Source organism: Rhea americana, unplaced genomic scaffold (genome assembly GCF_003343005.1).
Source record: "Rhea americana isolate MKP2758 unplaced genomic scaffold, rheAme1 scaffold_5, whole genome shotgun sequence".
Lineage (NCBI taxonomy): Eukaryota > Metazoa > Chordata > Aves > Rheiformes > Rheidae > Rhea > Rhea americana.
In genome coordinates, this window is record NW_028186645.1 from 1739100 (window position 1) to 1756816 (window position 17717).

At 40.1% G+C, this 17717-nt stretch overlaps 1 long non-coding RNA gene across 1 annotated transcript in view; it reads left to right on the top strand.

Annotated features, from left to right (window-relative positions):
• The window catches only part of LOC146588675 (uncharacterized), a 113275-nt gene that overhangs the window by 2623 nt on the left and 92935 nt on the right, over positions 1-17717 (top strand). Inside the window, exon 2 of the long non-coding RNA XR_014897357.1 lies at positions 206-321. This is a non-coding gene — a long non-coding RNA (uncharacterized LOC146588675). The remainder of the gene's footprint in view (positions 1-205; positions 322-17717) is intronic.

Genomic DNA, 17717 nt, shown 5'->3' on the forward strand with positions numbered 1-17717 from the left:
CCCGCGGCGGCACCGCTGCGGCCTCTGCACACCTGCTGGGCGCAAGAAGCACCTCTTCGTTCAGATAAAACAGTCAAAAACACGTTAAGAAAGGAGAGGGGGAGGAAGGGGTGAGACCTGGGGGGGCTGGGGTCAGAGTGCMGCGGACAGGGTGAGCACGGCTGGGTGCAGCACTTCTGATGGTCTGTCTCTTTTCGCAAGCCAGGTGCTGAGTTTTAACCACACATGGTTTCCACAGAGTCGTGGTGGCACATCCCAGCCAGAACATGCTGCAGAAGCCTCTGCTTGGCTGGTTTCCCGCCTCTGCTCGCAGAGATCCAGGTAGCATCTGGGTGATAGCTTGTGAGATCCTTTACAGTGTGTAGTTCAACACCTGCAGTGCCTCTAAGAAGCATGCTTTGTGTGCAGCATTTCTGCTGTGATTATTTCCAAAGTGAAGACTTCGCAAATTACGTCTTCAGGTCCACGCTGTATCAGTTGTATGCACAACTCCAAATGCAGTGGCTCCTGAAAATGAAGTGATTATTAAAAAGATGATTATTAAGAATCTCAAGCCCTTAAGGTATTGGGAGAAAGTGCTGTGTTCTCTGGATACACGTTCCAAGTTCTGAATGTAGGAAGAATGCAAATAGGGCCTGTACTTGCTACTCGTTAGAAATGTACTAAAATGATAACCTTGGACTCCTGGAGAGGGATCATCTTGTCAGTATTTCAATGTTAAGTTCGTTTTTATGTCCAAATTTAAGTCCTTTGAGAAAAAAGGAGTAGGAGGAGGAAGAGACTATTATAATAGAAATGCTGACATTGCTAACCATGGTGGTGTGAATTCACTACTATAATAAGATCTCATGTAGCAGCCTAATTCCAAAGAGGTGATGTTATCCAGTAATAATGTAATCAGTTTGTTGGCTCTGACATAGGGAACTGGGAATTGGTCTCTGTTATTGCTATTTTTGGCAAAAAAGAAAAAAATCTATAAGACGCTAGGATCAATGCAGGAGAGCTACCTTTGGTATTTAAAATAATAAAAGAGAGTTCTCATACATTTTTCACTTCAGTGCAATTTTACAAAAGCATATTTAAAAAGAGACAACTAGTGAGGGATTGCAGGATGGAAAGGCCCAAGGGTGGAACATTGTTAAAAGTTTTCAGAGAAATCCCGAAAGCACAATGTTCACTTCACAAAATAGAAGTTTTCTCCTGGGTAATTGTTCAGTGAGTTTGCGTTGATTTGCAGCTGCAAATTTAAAGGAAAAAGAAGAAAGAAAAGAAATGGAAAAGACAAATGCCCTGTTAGTAATTTAGAATTATGCTGCAAGTATTAAGAAAATTGCATCAGATACATGAACAATTGGACATGATCGCTTAAGTTTTTGAGTGTAAATATTCAGTATTTTCCAGACATTGCATCTTTTTTGGGGGATAATTTCTTTTAAGGGGTATACATTCTGATAATTGTCCAGACAGCTCATTCTCGAATTACAAACATAACATAAGTGRGATTGACTTTAAAGGCATATATATTAGTGAAACCTTATCAATGAAGTCTTCTATAGAAGGTTAGTCAGTTATGTTGGTGGAGTCAGAAGTTCATCCAATGTGAATATAGTATTGTTGCAGAAAATTGCAAACATACATAGGATAGACCCTGTTATCCGTCTAGGTCAGGTATAGTTTTTCCTTTGATCTTGATGGAGTTCCTGGCATTTAGCCTGATCCTAAATTCACCAAGGTCAATGGGAATCTTTGGACCAGGGCCAAGGATTCTTTGCAGAGTCAAGTCTTAAGTTTCTTGACATTATTAGGAAGCTCAACAGCATCAAGACCAAGATAATAACTAAAACATGTGAAGATAGTTAAAGCAAGAAATGAATGTGGCCAAATCATAGCTGTCAGTTTAACAGAGCACTTTGTAAATAACAGAACCCTACAGGAATACATGGGTGTGTCTGAATCAACCAGTTTTGGAAATCCTATGATACGCAGCTGCATAAAATACGCAAGTTCTTGAAAAATAGTCAACAAAACCTGAAAGAACCCTAAGGCTTTTTATTCAGATTTRTTGAAATTTCTTGAAAATCATGCTTCCTGAGTTACATACAAGCTCTGTTCTGCTTATAAATAAATCACATGTTGTCCAGTAACTCTTGAAAAGTAGGCTAAAACTACTACAGTGACTACCTTGTTCATCTGATCTGCTTAAGGCACATTAACCCTCTTTTTAGTTTTGCCATTTAACAAAGTGTTATTATAAATATTACCACCATTTGTGAATGTGTGTCCTCTGGACTGCGGGAAATTGGGTGGTTGGCATTCATCATCAGGCGTAAATCCAAAAATGTATGAGTTAACTTGCATTATACAGCCATTGGCACTACAGAGTGACTAGTTGGGAAAAGATATTTTGAAAAATGTGGAAAATCCCAGAGCTCTTAAACTCTTGTTTGAAACTAGAAAACAGATACTGATACTATGATAGTTCTCTTTTGGTTGTAGAAGATAGTACCTGCCTGTGATGATTGACTGGATACATAGCAAAAGTTTATGGACATATGAACTAGACATCACACATCACCAGTCAAACAGGGTGCTAGTGGACACACAGCGTATCAGTTCTGCAAAGAAAGTTTCAAACAACAATTACTCCCTATTTCTCCCAATACAATAATGAGAGGTCATCAATTGAAATGATCAAATTGAGAATTAAATCAACAAAGGCAGCAAATAGCAGAACTCTCTTTTTATAGGATATTGTGGATGCTGAAAATATAAAGACTGCATAAAAGGATCAGAAAAAACTCTTTGAGGATATTCATGGATGGCTATGGAGTATGATAGTCCAGGTGCCAACTTCCATGCAGGAATTCCCCAAACCACTAACTGATGAGAGCTTACCAGGGTAGAGATTGCACCAAGCATGCCCTCGTACCCTGTTCTCTCCTTTTTATTTTATTTTACTTTATTTTTTATTTTTTGGTGAATGTTCACTTCTGGCTACCACAGAGGGACTATATTATGACAGTATAGACATTTTGGCATCCTCAGTGCATTGTTCTTACAGTTTTACCTCCTTTATCATTAGTCATGGTTATTTAGCTTTTTAAGTGTCTGTTTTATTATTGAGATTGAGTAAGATAGTGCAGAATTACATTCTTGTCTGTATAGGAGCAAAAGAAGCAAGGGAAAGAGAAAAAGGAGAAGGAGAGGATGTTTGGAGAGCAAAGAAGGAAAACAGAAAATGTGAAGCTGGTGACTGTAATGGAAAGGCACTGGAGGAGTTTATGCCAGTCCAGAAAACAGTGTCCTGGGATCTTGCTTTGGTTGAGCTACCCCTTAATCAATGTGCCCAGCATTTCTCAGTGGAGATGCAAGTTGCAAATGTAAGTGCAACAGTGAGGTATTGAAAAAATAAGGAGAGAATGAAAAAGCAAGAGGTGATTTTATTTGTTTCTTTCATATTTTTAAAGTTTGCTTGCCCRCACTTTGGATAGGATACACTTATTACAGAAAATCTTAGACAAAACTAAGCTAGAGCTAGAACAAAGCTGGAAAGAAATTCTAGTAAGCTTAAAGATGATAAAGAAAGCAATATATCTGTCCCTCCCCCTCCCCGAAGAAAATACTGAATATCCAGCAAAATCATCTGTCTCTAAGCAAATGCCTGAATAGAACGTGGTATGTATACCTACTTTGGAAATCAAGAAATTCAGAGTTCAGTGTACACGTAAATGGAACTCATAATTTTGTTTTTCTAATAATATGTTGACTTAGAGCTTCCACACAGTCATTCTCTTCTTTTTCTACTTTCTTGTTCAGTTTTTCTTCTTTGCTTTTGGGACACAAAATCCCTCATGCAGTGTGGGCCAGGTCATGCTGAATATCTCATGCAGAGTAGTATCTTATTCCATGCATTAATGTTGCAAAAGTGGGATGAGTAATGAGTGCTGGAATTTAACTCAGTATCATATTTTGTTTTACAGTGGGTTCAAGAAGGTCATACACTAAAACTAGTAATTTTTCTGTATTTCTGTCTCCTCTCCCCACTCTTTTCCCCCTTTCCAGAGATTTTGTGTAATCCTGGAAGGCTTTTACAGCTTTGAAAAATGATAGAGAATGATATCAAAATGCTCCAAGCACTGTATAAACGCATAGGGTGTATTTGTGATGTAAAGAGGGAAAGACCCGGGTTTGTCAAGGCAAGATCACATATAGTTCTAGGATTGTATGTCTATATTGCATCTTTACCAGCAGCAAACATTGCACCACCTGTAGGTCTTAGGTGTACACCATATGTGTGTAGAGGAGAACAGTGCTGGACTGTTCACATTGCARGTAGGGTGCCTTAGGTCATGTCCTGGTTTCAAGATCACTCCTGAGTCCACCAGGACAAAAGCTACTTTCCATACACCAGTGATGCTCTCAAGTGCATGCCACAGGTCTCCAAGTCCAGGGCAAAGATGCAGGGCAAATTTGCACCTAAAAAGAACCTCTTCAGTGCACTGAATTACTGATGAAGCACTCCGTCAGAAATAGTCCTAGTCCAAATACAACTGTTGGGAGTACGAGCAGGTCAGACAAAGAGAGTTGTGGAAAGAAATGCAATTTAAAAAGATTTGTCCCAAATCACAAGCAACTCTTTATCCGATCTAGAAACAGAATGGAGAGAGTGTCTGTAGCATCCCATTGGGGCCCATGGATTTGCTCAAGTTTCAGGCTATGTTTGCACTGTCACTTACTGTCTGTCCACACAGTTAGTATCAGAGCCGTGTGTTTTCTTGTTGAGGAGACTACAGCCTTCCAGAGTTCCTGGGAGCATGGGAGAACGAGAGTACAAAGGTGGGTTTGTCCATGAATCTTTATTCAGTACAGAGATTGATGGTGCTGTAAATTGTTGCCTCTTAGGTAAGGTTAGGGCCTGAAATATGAGCAATTCCCTGCCCTGTTTCAGTTCAAAATCAAGCCAGTTAGATTAAACTGGGGAAAACAGTTAACAGGTATTTGATCTCAGAAGAAGAGGAGGAGTGACAATGAGAAAGGCAAGCATCTTAATCTTACGCAGGAATGACCAGTCTGTTGGGTCAAACCCAGAGTTCAGACCTGGACAGCATATGCAGTATAGATGTGTTTGTGTTCAGTCTTGTATCTTGTTATTCAGATTACAGTCAGTTGTGAAAGACAGTCTGATGCTTTACAGGATAAGTTGGCCATGCAGCTTGTGTTTCTAACTAGTCAATAAAGCTCACAGAATCACAGAATGGTTGAGGTTGGAAGGGACAAGGGACCTCTGGAGATCATCTAGTTCAACACCCCTGCTCAAGCAGGGTCACCTAGAGCATGTTAGAGAGGATTGTGTCCAGGTGGGCTTTGAGTATCTCCAGAAAAGGAGACTCTACAACCTCTTTGGGCAACCTGTTCCAGTGCTCTGTCACTCTCACAGTAATGAAGCTCTTCCTCATATTCAGGTGGAACTTCCATTGTCTCAGTTTGTGCCCGTTGCCTCTTGTCCTGTCGCTTGGCAGCACTGAAAAGAGTTCAGCCCCATCCCCTTGACACCCTCTCTTCAGGTACTTACACATATTGGTAAAATCCCCCCTCAGTCTTTTCTCCAGCTAAACAGGCCCAGCTCTTTCAGCCTTTCCTTGTAAGAGAGATGCACCAGTCCTCTGATCATCTTTGTAGCCCTACACTGGACTCTCTTCAGTAGCTCCATGTCTCTCTTGTACTGGGGAGCCCAGTACTGGACACAGTACTCGAGATGAGGCCTCACCAGGGCTGAGTAGAGGGGCAGGATCACCTCCCTCGAACTGCTGGCAACACTCTTCCTAATGCATCCCAGGATACTATTGGCCTTGGCTACAAGGGGACATTGCTGGCTCATGGTTGACTTGTTGTGTGCCAGGACTCCCAGGTCTTCTCTGCAGAGCTTCTTTCCCAGCAGGTCAGCCCCTAGCCTGTAGTGGTGCCTATGGTTATTTCTCTCTGGGTGCTGGGCCCTGCACTTGCCCTTGCTGAACTTAATGAGGTTTCTCTCCACCCAGTTCTCCAGCCTGTCCAGGTCTCTCTGAATGGCAGCACAGCCCTCAGGTGTGTCAGCCACTCACTCCTGTCAGTTTGGTATCATCAGCAAACTTGCTGACTGTGCAGTCTGTCCCTTCATCCAGGTCATTGATGAATAAGTTGAACAGGATGGGACCCAGTACTGACCCCTGGGGGACACCACTAGCTATAGCCCTCCAACTAGACTGTGCTGCTGATCACAACCCTCTGAGCTCTGCCTTTCAGCCGGTTCTCAGTCCGCCTCACTGTCCACTCATCCAGCCCGCACTTCCTCAGCTTATCTATGAGGATGTTATGGGAGACAGTGTCGAAAGCCTTGCTGAGGTCAAGGTAGGCAACATCCATTGCTCTCCCCTCATCTGCCAGTGAGTCATTCCTTCACAGAAGGCAATCAGATTGGTTAAGCAGGATTTCCCCTTGATGAATCCATGCTGACTACTCCTGATCACCTTCCTTTCCTCCACATGCTTAGAGATGATATCCGGGATGAGCTGTTCCGTCACCTTTCCAGGAATGGAGGCGAGGCTGACTGGTGTGTAGTTTACTGGGTCCTCTTTCTTGCCTTTTTTAAACACTGGAGTGACACTGGCTTTCTCACAGTCCTCAGGCACCTCTCCAGTTCTCCATGACCTTTCAAAGATGATGGAGAGTGGTCCTAGCAACAGCATCTGCCAGCTGCCTCAGTACTCGTGGGCGCATCCCATTGGGGCCCATGGATTTGTGGATGTCAGATTTGCCTAAAAGATCTCTAACCTGATCTTCCTCAACCAAAGGGAAGTGTTCCTTTTTCCAGACTTTCTCTCTTGTCTCCAGGCTACAGGATTCCTGAGGGCTGGCCTTAGCAGTAATTACTGAAGCAAAGAAGGCATTTGGTAACCCTGCCTTCTCTGTATCCTTTGTCACCAGGGCCCCACCCCACTTAGCAGCAGGCCCACATTTTCCCTAGTCTTCCTTTTGCTAGTGATGTATTTGAAGAAGCCGTTCTTGTTGTCCTTGACATCCCTTGCCAGATTTAATTCCAAATGGGCCTTAGCCTTCCTTCTCGCATCTCTGCACACTCTGAGAACATTCCTATATTCCTCCCAAGTGGCCTGTCCCCTCTTCCACATTCTCTGTACTTTCTTCTTCTGCCTGAGTTTTGCCAGGGGCTCCTTGCTTATCCATACAGGTCTCCTGCCCCTTTGCTGGGATTCTTTCTCCTTGGGATGCACTGCTTTTGAGCTTGGAGGAGGTGATGCTAGCCAGTTCTCTTGGATCTCACTTCCTTCTAGGGTGCTAATCCCTGGGATTCCTCCAAGTAGGTTCCTGAACTCTTCTGGAAATTCTCTTCGTATTAAAATTGCCTTATTCCTATGTGCCTAAGTCTGTATTTGGATATGAATTGTTGGACCTTGGGGATATATGTAGAGTTCAGTTAAATTTTGATGCAGGAGCAGCAACTGCATTTTTTTTCCTCTGTTCATTTTCCTATTCTCTAAACAAGCTTTTGTGCAAGACTCCTGGCCCTAAAAGTCTATTTGAAATTGAGTTCTGGGAGTGCAAGAGTTCATTACCTTTCTCCTGCAGTAGCTCAGCCAGTGGATTCTGAATACTGAGAGAACTTGACTTGGGGAAGGATGCTGAGGTCTTCTATAGCTGCTTTGGTTGGGGAAGGATGCTGAGGTCTTCCATAGCTACTTTGGCTGAGCCCTAGGAGAAAGAAGCACTGAGGCATCTGCCCCTATCAGGAGAAATTTGCTGGGATTTAGCAGGACAAAGGATACAGGTACTGCAAACAACATCCTCCTCTTACCATTGCCAGCAGGAATTAAGGAGACATCTTGTTATCCAAACAGTTTTTGAGGCTGAGCTGGAAACTCTTTCACCTGAAAAAGGGTTTAGCAGCATGTAGTAGTGACATGTAGCTCACTATGTTCCACTTTTCACAGCAATGAAAGATAGTTTCCCATTGCAAACCTACACGTGTTTATTTGATACACATGAATCATTGCTGCAGGCTTAGTATGTTGACTATTATTTAAAGAATGGTCTGGTAAATACCTTAAGTCATGCTTGGATTCTAAAATGTATCCAGTCACTCACTTTTTGTTCAGATTTCATTAACGTGCTTTTCTTAAATAAAAACACCTCTTGCAGAGTTTGTTACACATATGAGGATTACATGGTATAAACAGTTATAAATGTAACTCTTTATATAAAGTAAATATAAGTGTATATACATACTTTAAATAAGTATATATAAAAGTAAAAGCCATTCCAGAGAATTATAAATCACCATAATGTGCAACTCCAGTGGGTTGAGGAATAATATATTTATTAACTTATTAACCACTTATAAAAATGTGTTTGTCTTGTACTTAGATTTGATTTTATATTCAGTGTAAATTTTATATAAACCTTGACTTTGTTTTTTTTGAGTCACACGTACTTGTTTCTGAGTTGGAACTCAGGTCTCTTGAAAAAACAAGGAGCATCAAAGAGGAATGATTACCAGYCTGAACTCATCTAGAATATGTTAAAAATAGCCAGCCCACCTACATCATTGAGACATTATATAGTGCAGTGTACAGAAGCACAGCGTGGAGTRGCTAAGGAACAATACAATATGTAAGCATTTCAAAATGCATTTGACGCACTGACTTTCTAACCAGTAGCAATTTGCTCATGCTAGGCCTTCTGCCTCTCAAATCCCCATCTCCTTACTGCTTGGCACCCAGAACATTTAAATCTGCTGTTGACTAGAAATGGCCCGGCGCAATTTTTTGTCTCTCAATCAATGGCTTGTAGTGAAGAGAACTGTAGCAGAAGGTGGCTATTCTAGCAGATAGATCTGCAGAGAGATATTGGCATAGAACTGCCCTGTATGGGCCATGCTCAACTCCAAAAAACCCTGCCTGGTGGTCATCTAACTTTGTAAGTGTCCTGGCTCTACCAGGGGGCATGGTACAAACTACCATGTGGTTTTGGTAGAGTCTTGGGTAAGAAATTTCTTTGCCAGTCTTCTAGCAGAGCCCCGTACAAAACTGTTGCATTGTGTGGGCCTTTGCTCTTGTGTGGAAACTGGATCCTATGATTATCGTGGTGACATGTAAATACAAGATTTACATATACACTAATTAGATTAAATGGATCTAATTTAGAGAGAATGTTTTTATCTTTTTCCTGCTCTTCTGTCAATCAAGTTTACTTTCTCTCTCCTGTTATAAACCCCTGCTTGTCTGCTCTTCTAGTTGCCTTTTATTGGTTTTACCTTTAATTGGTACACATGGTTGGCCAGCTTACTTCATTTCCCAATAAACAGCCTACCAGTGAAAGTGCTTTTGGCACGCAGATAGCATACATTGCAAAAGACACTCTAGAATGTGCATTACCACACTACAGCTTAGGTCATGTCGTCACATAGCTATATCTAGGGGGAATTTTACACCAAAATAAACTTTGAAGTTGACTAAAACAAAGGGGATTTTCCCATAATCGATCAAACAGAAGATACTGTGCAGGGAAATGAGGAAATCCAGTCTTATGGTTTTCAGCATCACCAATTTTGAAAGAGTTAATTTCCTGCCAGTAACTGCATCTTATTAATGTAATGTTGGCCTTTCCTTTCCATATTCCTATTACAGTATTTTGTGAAACAGCTTTTGTTTGTTCACACTTGTCTCTCTTAAAATTTGTATATCACTGGTAAACGTTATTTTTTCTGCAACAGCTTGCACTTTCTTCTCTGTGCAGACAGAAGTCAAGTCATTCTATTGCTTTAGATTATCATTTTAAGCTTAATTAAAAAAGTTGACTTTTACTGTTCCTAACAACAAAGATTGTAACCAGTTTACATGCTAAAATCTGTTAATTTATCTGTCTGCAGAAGTTTGTCATTACAGAAATGGAGGGGGATGCTTGGACCTACAAGGGTGATATTACATCCTTGTGTACAATGTTGAATGCATTTTTGTGGGGGCAGGAGAAAGTAACTGATAACATGACTCCAAATCAGCTTGTGCAGTGACCTTCATCACTTTCCAAGGGGAAGGAAATTCTCCACTTATTTACAATATTTCAAAGACATCTTGTGTCCGCTGGTAGTAAAGATGTTCATGGGAGTTGATGGTGGTAGTGGTGATGCATGTTTAGATAATATACTTTAAATTATTTTAAATATTTTGTTTAAGCTGAGAACTGGAGCTCCCTAATGCTCAGTGGGATTTAAAAAGACCTCAGTGTCTGTGGGGAGAGAGGAAGCTCTTGGTTTTGGGTCCTGATTTGCAAGACATACACATATGGGTAAGTGTGTGCCACTGACTATGGGGGGGATTACACTCTTGTAGAGTTTTTTTTTTTTTTTTGTTTTTTTTTCAGAGTTGGGATTTTAACCAGTTTTCATATTAGGCTCACTGCAGGAAAGAATATGTGACCTCCCTCAAGTCAATGCAATGAATCAGATAAATTTGGTTTAATATTATACCTAAGTAGAGTCAGGATTTTTATAGTAATAATCAGAATATAATACCAGAAAAACTGTAAATTTCAAGAGTAAAGGTAATAATTAAACCTGTTGTGGTACAGGCCAGTAGCCACTGTGCTTTTTTCCTACCAGCACTGATTTCCTACTAACCAAATCGTATCTAGGAGTGACCTGATGTACTTTTCCCAGCATGCCTTTTAGAGGGTGGCAAAGAGAAAGCCTTGCAGGGTGGTTATGCAATTATTGCTGTGTATCCTCTTGTGTGTAAGGCATCCTTAATTTTTGTTCTGTTTTTTTTTTTTTTTTTTTTAATAAATCCTTGAAGAGATGTCATTCTCTCACTGAGTATGTTTTTCCTCCTAAACACAATCTGTAAATACACACATAATATTATGTGAGCCTTTGAATCAGCTGCTTGCAGCTCTCATTTACTCTGTCTTAGGCAACTTTAGAAAATTATCAAACCTTACAAGCTCAGACACAAGATTTCTTTGACTAGTCTTTGCCATGGAAATTACAATTTTTAACATGCATATTAAATATATATATATATAAAATCCCAGAGATAACAGACAAGTAGATTTTGCGTAGTTGTTACAGACAGTGACATCTGTTTTTTATTGCAGTTAAAGATTCCTAATATTATATGCCATTTTGTGTTATATAACCATTTATTATTAATCTGCATCTCCTATTACAAATCATTTTTCAATGCTTTTTTTCTGATYATATCTTAAAGTACCATGTGGCTCTATATATTTGTGCCTATTAAAATCAAATGAAAGGTGTTTCACTGTATTAAGAATTTTGAAAAATACTTGGAGATGGATTCTGCATTCTTAATGTAGTAACTGTCATCCTAATCGTTACCAGGAATTGAACCTGGAACTACCAGAGTCAGAGGATAGCTTAAAAACTTGAGCTGAAGAATGCTAATTTTTCTGGCTAACAGTTGTAGGAGAGTCATGTCTTTTGTGGCTCTGGCAGAAGATGCTTATTGGAGAGGGAATTATGCTTGTGCAACTCAAAATTGTCAGTGACATCCAAGGAAATTTGGAGGTTTGCAGGGAATGCAAAATTGGGCTCTTCCAGGAGCTTCCCAGTAAGCATGAAAGGGTTGTGTGTGTGTATGTGTGTATTGTGTGTGTGTGTGTGTGTGATGGGTAGCGAGAATATCCTGATCTCTGACATTGTTCTGGGCTAAGTGTGTTCTGCAGTTTTCCATTAGTGGTGGTGGAGTCCGTCAGTGAATCCTTTCAGGAGTAACCAACTAGCATTTCTTAAACCCTTGTCTGTATATCATGTAAAGTTCAGAGTTACCACTCTAAAGAAAGACCCCGAAAAATTAAATGCCATTGGAATTTAGTAATGTAGGCCACAGTGTAAACTGTGGTTGAGCTGAGGCCTGCTTTAGAGAGCAAACCTGTAATTGATTAAACCCTGCCTCTAGCTAGATAAAAATGAGTTTGAAGTAGATTAATATAAAAACAGTTAAAAACTTCCCGGTGGTTTGTCAGTTTTCAAAATGAAACTTGTCAGAGTTGTCAGAAAGAGTCCAAAGGCAGATCTGATTCTGAACTGAGAAAAAACAAGCCCAAAGGATGGATCTTCTCATGTTTGGTTGATTTAAATGAGTTCTCTCAGTGAAGGCTGTGGCCTTATGGCCTTCATTTTTACTTGCCAAGCCATTTTTCTCCAGACTACAGCATTTTGTGAGTTGTGCCTCATACCTTTTGTCTAGCACAGAAAAAACTTCTGTACTATTTGGCCTATCTCTTCATGGTCTCCATGAATCTTCTCTGACATTTACTGTGTATAATCATTGTGAGAACATAAACCAAAAGCAAAATTCATAGCACTAGTTGCAGAAAGAAACTGAGAGAGGTATTGAAATGAAGACAGCGTAGCCTAATGGCTAGAATGAAGTCAGACTTTCTGCTGGAATCTGCTTCCATCTGTAACTTTGGATGGCACGTGACCTCTTTGTGCCATACAGTTTTGCCTGCTGTAGGCACAAGCACAGTTTGGTGACAAGATGGTGTAACTTTCTATTCCTGATTTGGACATAAATTCTATAATCCAAATGATGAGTGAAAAGAGACACTCTAGACCAAGCCCAACAAATGCTAGCAAAATATTTATCAAAAAGCAATGTGGATATTGCCTAGTGTCACACTGGAAAGTCGTTTTAGAACATGTTTGGGCTTTGACACCCTTTGTTAATATTGTTTTCCCATCTCCTTTTGTATATACAACTAGCTCACGTTAGTGACCACAGGCATGAGTCTTCATTCCATTGCAGTGATTTTATGCCAGAGTAACCCCACTGCTTTTTGCAGTATAAAAAGACTGATGAAATGTGGTGAAAAATTGATCCCATACATACTCCAATCTCTGAGTGACTTAATACTTAGTGCTAAAACATTAAAAACCTTTAAAAGCAACATTTCTATCAGTCATATTATGGATTTAAAGTTTGCTGTCTCATTACTTGCCAGGACTAGCAGCAAATGCTGGGAAGAGAACATGTCTTTAATCATGGCAAATTATGGGATATTTGATCCCTAAGTTTGACAGTGGTGTAGGAAGGACAACTAGTGCTCTTGTATATTGACATCAGCGTTGAAACATGTACCTTTTCCCCTGATTCCTATTTTAGGGTAAAATGATACAATCATTTCTGTAATGTGGGTTATTTGATCCTTTTACATGGCAGCAGTTTCAAATCTTTGGCAGACTTGAAATGTTAGAGACTAAGAGATAAGTTAACAGAATTGAGAGGAGGCAAGAGGCAGAAGTTAGATATGCTGTTTCATGTGTCTGTAGATTATTCTATGGATACAGAAATAAAACTTAATTTGGTTGTTGTTTTGACAACATATGTGGTGTAAATATCTACGTATTTATATATACTTATATTTATATATACTTACATATATATATACATTCTCCATAATGGGCTACTTATATCACTAACAGCTCTTTTTGCAGTATAAGAGAAGAGAGACAGTATCTTTAAGTTTCTCAGTAGATGACAGGCCTGTTCCTCCTTTTGTTGAAATGAATTGCAAGGCTTGAGTTGATATCAAAAGGAACAGACTCATTATTCTTGATGATCATAAGCCAGTTCTCCAGACAACTGACATAGGAAACGGAGAGAAAGAGTATTATCAAAGCACACATAGTTGAGGAGTTAGGGATGTGTAAAAGGGATGTAGAGGTGTATTGTATTTAAGACTTTGTTAGACTTCCAATAGCCTGTATGACTCTAAGCTAGTTAGTATGGTTCACTTCTGAATCTGTAAACTGGGAATAACAGCTTTTCCTTATATTACTGAATAACGTGCTCAGATAAAGTGGTTTGTGATATATTTTGTTGTTGGAAAGGATTTCTCAACCCTTTTGTTGTTGGGAAGGGTTTCTCTGAGCACTGGCTCAGTCTGGAAGAGTAGGGTAAATAGTACTAGTAGTGAGCTAATTATTAGTTAATTAGATCAGTTAATTAGTAACTAGCAGAGTAACAGCTGTTGCTTTTTCTTGTGTAAGAGAGTTGTGACCCTTGGTCTCATGTAGTGTTCTCAAACAGCACKGCAACTGGACAGCAAAGTAATGGTAGTGGAAGTCAGTTATTGCCTGTAGCTATACATTCAAATTTCTGCAGACTGATGAGGTACTGTATATCAGCTGAAATGTAGTAACTGTGTATACTTTTAGGCTGTGTCATAGGACAGGCAATGAAACTGTAACAAAAATGATTATGTTAAGCTGCATTATCATGTATTCATTAAGGGTTGAGGATGTACAAAGCCTGCATTGGCTCAGCTGACATGTGGTAACTTGTTAAGCTTTGGTAATTTGAACTGGGCTTGTGTAGAGGTTCAGATAAGAAATTGTGGTTTTTCCTTCTGGTATCAACATCTGTGATTACATGAAAACAAGTTTGGCAGTATAAAGATCTCAAGATGATTTATATTGGTTTACAGTATTCCTCCCTCTTTTTCTTCCTACCACTCTTTACCATTTAGAGCTGGTTGAAGAGCAGAATTTCTGGTTCATGGGAAACTTTGTTTTCTTTAATCTTTTTGTGAGGTTTTGGTCCAAATTAGTCTGAGAAAAAAATGAGAATTTTCTGCCAACTAGAAATTCTGAGATAATTTCATTTTGGAAACAACAAACATTACATTTCTGGATTGAAATGTGCTCGCTGGATATTGCAACTTCTTGGTGAAAATGGCATTTGACTGATAACTGACTATTAGATTCATTGACCAGTTGTGGAGATGCCCAAGACTGGTGGTTCTTGGACAGCCCTGTTGTTTGGAAGGTTATCACAGGACTTCCAGGGTCTCAGTTGGTATCTGCTAGTAGGTGTTTGGAAGGTCTGGAAATGCTGGAAGTTCGTAGGATTTCCATATTTTCTGTTTCTGTAGGTGGGGAGTTGAGCTGCTCTTGAGTCTAGAGTTTCCAGGACTTTTTGATTCGTGGCTGAAACCATGGAAGCTTGATGTTTTTCCTGCTTTTTCTTCTAATTCCATGGTAAACATGCCTTTGTTTCAAGAGAACCATTTTTACCTCTTCATTAGCATCGAGGCAGCGTTTGGTGCAGTTGCWTGCAGAAAGAAGCACCTCTTATCTGAACATTTCAACCATCTGCTCTTGCTGGAGATGTATCTACCTTGCTTTCAGCTAGTGAGCTGGGGTATGGGTATCAATCCAGCTGTGGAAGCATGAAATATAGTGCGGACTAATTCCTGTATGCAGTTTATCCAGCTTCTTTGGGTGCGTTCTGCATGGCTGCTAGACCACAATGGAAACTACCCACGCAGCTTCAAACAGCTAATGAGGTGGCCTCGCACCCACCACACCCAGCGTCTGGAAGATTCTGGCCCCTCTTGCCAAGTAACACTGTGCAGAGTTACAGCGTCTGGCTTTGGCAAGTCTGCAGGCACAGAGAGTCTTTGAAACAAAAACAAAACCATGCATCCTCACCACTGTTTCTTCCCTTGTTTACATGACTAAATGCAGCAACGCACAAATATGGGTAAGAGCAAGAAGAATGCACCCAGCCAGGGACTGCAAAGGGAGTACAGGGGCTTGGTGTGCTGCAAGATCTGCTGCTTGAGCTGGTCTGCAGCTTTTTCTAGCCTCATCGAGGGTTTCACACCTTTTAAGAGGAGTTGGCAGTTGTGGTGTGAAAGCTAGTAAGAGGTGTTAGCTTTGGCATTCAAAATTGAAGGAGTTTTATCAGACATTTTTACAGGCAGATTGCAAGCATACTTATCCTTAAACCATACATATCCATACATTCTACTGGAGCAGCAACTCCTTTCCTTACTTCCTTTGTACATGCATGGTACATATGTCTTGTGATTGACATGCAAGCACAGAAAAATGAATTTCTTGCAGTTTAACTTGCATTAGTACAAGTATACTTAATGCTGAGGAACAGGGTGCTGTTAATGCCTTTCTTGCCCCATGACTTCCACTTCACAAGTCTTGGCCTGTGGATGTTCAGAAGTGGCAGGAGATAGCAAATATTTTAGATAAAAGAAGCAAGGGAAAATTGTTTCCAGCGTTACTGATCAGGTTATTCCTCTTTGTTTCAAGCCTTTTGGCAGAAAGGCTTGCCCTGGGAGTGTTAACACTGAATGTATCAAATCTTTCATGGTTTAAGTGTTTCTGCATGAATTCATTGTGTTCTTGTGCAATTACCTGCGCCTATGAACAGATCTGAGGCCATGCAGATAGTTTTGGCTCTGTAGTTCATATTTGAAAATGATTGGCAACTTTAAACTTCCACAAGCAGGAATCTTGCATAAGACCACATGTGCAAGAAAGTCAGCCCTGTTACATTTATCTGTTGTTTCTTCCATTAGTTAAGAGGAAGTGCAGTTAGACTGGTTTCTTACAGAATATGTTTTTTTAATGGCYTTTTCACAGCTTTGATGATCTTATGGGAGCATGTAATTGTAAATTATTAAAAGGGAATCCAGGATATTCAAAGCTAGACACATCAGCTGTGTTGTTGGGGGAAAATATGTGAATGGATCAGTAGGATTGAATCACAACAGGAAATCGTAACTTTCTGTTGCTATTGCATGTAGAGAACCTGATAATGTTATTTGTCTCTATTATAAAAAAACAGATATATCTTTACACATATGTTTTATTACATCCTGAAACATGGAGATTTAGGCATGAAGCAGAGCAAGAGATTGTGTGTAAACACATATGTACATGTTCATGTATACACACATACCTTTCTTTTGGGGCATGCATATTTCTTTCCAGATGCAGTTGGAGTCCTGGCTCCTGTGAGGGTTTGGCAGCTTTCTTGTGCAGTGTGGGTGTTTATCATTCTACTGTGATTGTTCAGTTGTGATGAGTTTCCTCTCGAGTGTAATTTTCAGGCACATGTTCCTGTCAACCAGGGTCAGTGCTGAGAGAGGCAGTACAAAGATGGTATGTCAGAGTTAGCCTCTTTCTTTTGGCTGCGAAGAGTGGCACTTCTTAATTTAAATTACGATTAAACCCTTGCCCTTATACAATACCAAAAATATTAGAATTTTTCTGCATGGATTTCAGAGAAGCAGTTCTTAAATAAGGGAAAAAATGAGTGAATGTATAAAAATAGACTCTCATGACTTGACCAAAAGCCTATTGAAGTCTTTGATTTGAAAGACTTTGATTTCAGCAGGCTCAGATTCAAGATCTTAATGTATGCTCTGGTGTATCTAATCCCAGGTGGGAGTAGCTTTTTGTTAGATAGAAGGTGGCTTCTTACTTTACTTTTACAAGATACTCTGCTGATGGCAGTGGGGAAAGCTCAGTGTGAATGGAGAGTTGATAGCAAAGGATGAGTTCTTATGCTCAGGTGGAAACTGGGTTCTTAACCAAAAAAGCCTAAGGGAAGAAATGCATCAGGGTCATTACAACTGTCATTTGGCAGTTACTCACGTGTATTCTTGAAAGAAACTGTTAACAMAACTTCGCTGTTTCTTTCCAAACAGCAAGGGCAAGCTGGCTATGTTTTTGAGCCAGGGTTGGTCTGCAAGCTTTAGAAATCATCGCTAGAATCAGCTGATCAAAAAATATGGGAAACTGAGCGCTTTGTGATTAACCCTCTCATCTGTAGAAATYCATGTTTGTGTGCACACTCATGTACAAATACAGTGTTTTCATCAGACTTAAGATGTCT